The sequence below is a fragment of the Pseudophryne corroboree genome, chromosome 9, assembly GCF_028390025.1.
Source record: "Pseudophryne corroboree isolate aPseCor3 chromosome 9, aPseCor3.hap2, whole genome shotgun sequence".
Lineage (NCBI taxonomy): Eukaryota > Metazoa > Chordata > Amphibia > Anura > Myobatrachidae > Pseudophryne > Pseudophryne corroboree.
The window spans coordinates 175,892,388-175,897,108 of record NC_086452.1 but is presented as its reverse complement, the minus strand read 5'-3'; the positions used below and the strand labels follow the sequence as shown (position 1 = coordinate 175,897,108).

Sequence of the window (4,721 nt, the reverse complement as noted above, 5' to 3'; positions counted from 1 at the left end):
AGTTATCCCTTACTTGGACAATTCCCTGATAAGGGTAAGATCCAGGGAACAGTTGGAGGTCGGTGTAGCACTATCTCAGGTAGTGTTGCGGCAGCACGATTGGATTCTCAATATTCCAAAATCGCACCTGGTTCCGACGACGTGTCTTCTGTTCCTAGGGATGATCCTGGACACAGTCCAGAAAAAGGTGTTTCTCCCGGAGGAGAAAGCCAGGGAGTTATCCGAGCTAGTCAGGAACCTCCTAAATCCGAGCCAAGTCTCAGTGCATCAATGCACAAGGGTTCTGGGTAAAATGGTGGCTTCCTACGAAGCAATCCCATTTGGCAGATTCCACGCAAGAACTTTCCAGTGGGACCTGCTGGACAAATGGTCCGGGTCGCATCTTCAGATGCATCAGCGGATAACCCTGTCACCAAGGACAAGGGTGTCCCTCCTGTGGTGGTTGCAGAGTGCTCATCTTCTAGAGGGCCGCAGATTAGGCATTCAGGACTGGGTCCTGGTGACCACGAATGCCAGCCTGCGAGGCTGGGGAGCAGTCACACAGGGAAGGAATATCCAGGGCTTATGGTCAAGCCTGGAGACATCACTTCACATAAATATCCTGAAGCTAAGGGACATTTACAATGCTCTAAGCTTAGCAAGACCTCTGCTTCAAGGTCAGCCGGTGTTGATCCAGTCGGACAACATCACGGCAGTCACCCACGTAAACAGACAGGGTGGCACAAGAAGCAGGAGGGCAATGGCAGAAGCTGCAAGGATTCTTCGCTGGGCGGAAAATCATGTGATAGCACTGTCAGCAGTATTCATTCCGGGAGTGGACAACTGGGAAGCAGACTTCCTCAGCACGACCTCCACCCGGGAGAGTGGGGACTTCACCCAGAAGTCTTCCACATGATTAAAAACTCGACAGGTATTGCGCCAGGTCCAGGGACCCTCAGGCAATAAGCTGTAGACGCTCTGGTAACACCGTGGGTGTACCAGTCAGGGTATGTGTTCCCTCCTCTGCCTCTCATACCCAAGGTACTGAGATTGATAAGATGGAGAGGAGTAAGCACTATATTCGTTGTTCCGGATTGGCCAAGAAGGACTTGGTAACCGGAACTTCAAGAGATGCTCACGGAGGATCCGTGGCCTCTACCTCTAAGAAGGGACCTGCTCCAGGAAGGACCCTGTCTGTTCCAAGACTTACCGCGGCTGCGTTTGACGGCATGGCGGTTGAACGCCGGATCCTGAAGGAAAAAAGGCATTCCGGATGAAGTCATCCCTATCCTGATCAAAGCCAGGAAGGATGTAACCGCAAAAACATTATCACCGCAATTGGCGAAAATATGTTGCGTGGTGCGAGGCCAGTAAGGCCCGACGGAGGAAATTCAACTGGGTCGATTCCTACATTTCCTGCAAACAGGAGTGTCTATGGGCCTGAAATTGGGGTCCATTAAGGTTCAAATTTCGGCCCTGTCAATTTTCTTCCAAAAAGAACTAGCTTCAGTCCCTGAAGTTCAGACGTTGTAAAAGGGGTACTGCATATACAGCCTCCTTTTGTGCCTCCAGTGGCACTTTGGGATCTCAATGTAGTTTTGGGTTCCAAAAGTCACATTGGTTGGAACCACTTAAATCTGTGGAGTTAAAATATCTCACATAAAAAGTGGTCATGTTGTTGGCCCTGGCCTGGGCCAGGCGCGTGTCAGTATTGGCGGCTTTATCCTGAAAAAGCCCTTATCTGATTTTCCATTCGGACAGGGCGGAATTGAGGACTCGTCCTCAGTTTCTCCCCAAGGTGGTTTCAGCGTTTCACCTGAACCAACCTATTTGTGGTGCCTGCGGCTACTAGGGACTTGGAGGATTCCAAGTTGCTGGACGTAGCCAGGTCCCTGAAAATATATGTTTCCAGGACGGCTGGAGTCAGAAAATCTGACTCGCTGTTTATCCTGTATGCACCCAACAAGCTGGGTGCTCCTGCTTCTAAGCAGACTATTGCTCGTTGGATTTGTGGTAGAATTCAGCTTGCACATTCTGTGGCAGGCCTGCCACAGCCAAAAATCTGTAAATGCCCACTCCACAAGGAAGGTGGGCTCATCTTGGGCGGCTGCCCGAGGAGTCTCGGCTTTACAACTTTGCCGAGCAGCTACTTGGTCAGGAGCAAATACGTTTGTAAAATTCTACAAAATTGATATCCTGGCTGAGGAGGACCTGGAGTTCTCTCATTGGGTGCTGCAGAGTCATCCGCACTCTCCCGCCCATTTGGGAGCTTTGGTATAATCCCCATGGTCCTTACAGAGTCCCCAGCATCCACTTAGGACGTTAGAGAAAATAAGAATTTACTTACCGATAATTCTATTTCTCATAGTCCGTAGTGGATGCTGGGCGCCCATCCCAAGTGCGGATTGTCTGCAATACTTGTACATAGTTATTGTTACAAAAATCGGGTTATTATTGTTGTGAGCCATCTTTCAGAGGCTCCTCTGTTATCATGCTGTTAACTGGGTTCAGATCACAGGTTATACGGTGTGATTGGTGTGGCTGGTTTGAGTCTTACCCGGGATTCAAAATCCTTCCTTATTGTGTACGCTCGTCCGGGCACAGTATCCTAACTGAGGCTTGGAGGAGGGTCATAGGGGGAGGAGCCAGTGCACACCAGCTAGTCCTAAAGCTTTTACTTTGTGCCCAGTCTCCTGCGGAGCCGCTATTCCCCATGGTCCTTACGGAGTCCCCAGCATCCACTACGGACTATGAGAAATAGAATTATCGGTAAGTAAATTCTTAATTTTTTTTCTATAAAAATATACAATATATCACAAGTATGATGAGCAGGCAGGCAGCGGGCATTGGCGGCATCGGACTGAGATGCAAATTAGTGGCAGAGGGCTGGGTCAGTTGATGGTAGGCAAGTTTGTAAGCCATTGGCGGTGGCAGCAGGCATTGGCTCAGAGGCAGTAGCGGGCATTGGCTCGTGGCAGTAGGGGTCATCGCCAGGATCCGGTGGACATTATGGCTGTAGTGCCTCACCAGCCACTGACCTCACCGCACGCCACTGGCTTTTAGTACTAATTTACTAACCTGATTCAGCTTTAAAACCAACTACAATCCTCTCCATAATCAATTGTATTTGATTGATTTTAATCAGCCGCACCTGGTTGCTGTTAGCATTAACTGCTCACTTTGACAATCTTTTTGTGCACCACTCACTTTAAACTTTTTAAGAGATTACTCTGACATACTTGTTACTTTCTTCTAAGAGACTGTCTTTCTATGCTCATGCTGCAAATTAGGCTCATAATGTGTTTGTTTTGACACATATGTTCCTTTCTCTTGGTTCAAGAGATTGCCTTCTAATGTTTTCTCTGCAAGCTATACCTATACTGTGATTGCACAGCTGATTTGTTTTCAGGACAAATTTATACACTTTATGTAGTTTGAACAGCATTTAATACAAATTGAAACAGCTGACACTAAAAGGGTTATTTTGCTATATTTGTCTTTCCCTTCTGTTTGAAGAGATTATTTTTCAATATTGATGGTGCTAAATTATGTCTATAATTAAATAGAGAATCTGCTTTTAGGACCAATCTACTAACCTGACTCAGCTTAAAAACGAATAACTACAATCCTCCTCATAATTAATTGTATTTGATTGGTTTCAATTAGCCGCACCTGGTCGCTGTACATATTTTTACAAGTTATTGTCTTCTCCCTTTTCTTTTCTCCTATACCCATTTCATGCCTTATTGGCATTCATTGCTATCATTTTTTCTTTCCTTGCACTCTTGCACCTCTGTACCGATGTGCTCTCTCATCCAGTTCCTTTCACCACGGTGGTGGTGATTAATGTTTGTGGAAGCCCCCATTCTGGACAGCAGAAGCACATTTCTGTTTACCAGGAATAAGTACTCACTCATCCAACCGTTTACGGCCATACTCCACAGGAGACGCCTAATCTCGTCAGATCTTGGAAGCAAAGCTCTGGAAGGCCTGGTCAGTACTTGTTTGGGAGACTGCCAAGGAACACCAGGTGCAGTAAACTTGGTTGGAAAGCAGCAGGAACATTCCTCTAATATTCTTTTTCTCTTCTTTCAATAGAAAGAACAGATTTATTATTATATGCTTCATATATGAATGTCCATATCTTTTCACAAATCTGCTGTGTCTTTAAAATCACTTCTTTATGATTCAATCCACTATCTGTTGGTTATCATTAATTAATTTTTCGTTAACTCGGCAGATTATACACTCCTGTCTAATCCGCTGCATTAAAATGCCTATGGTGACACTACCGTCAGACATTGATACAGAAGGTGGTTCAACACCACACTAGGCAACAAACCTTTCAATTCAATGGTGCTTAGATTAACTCACGGGATATCATCACAGGAGACTCCAGCTATCCACCTGTTGACAGTGGACATATGTTAAGCTACTCCTGCGATTATATAATACATTTTCATCTTTTGCGGTATTTACTGTTTATTAATTTGAAATTACCTTGGTATTTATATGTGTTTGGAATACCTTATCTTGTCTGTCACACTATATTTTAAATGATCCATAATAAAGGTTACATTTTACTGTCTCATTTTCTCAATAAGAGTGCCCCAGCATAGAGTCTTTCTTTTCCCTTCTTGATTTTTCCAATATAAAGCAGTACCCAGCTCCTGCATCAACGCGTTTTGCTGTAGGTCACAGCTTTGTCAAGGTGATTATACCCAGTACCGAAGTGCCCTTAT

At 45.5% G+C, this 4,721-nt stretch overlaps 1 pseudogene; it reads left to right on the top strand.

Moving 5' to 3' along the window:
- The first annotated feature begins 3,902 nt into the window (after positions 1-3,902).
- On the top strand, positions 3,903-4,021 carry LOC134964421 (5S ribosomal RNA; annotated as a pseudogene).
- Positions 4,022-4,721: the final 700 nt, after the last annotated feature.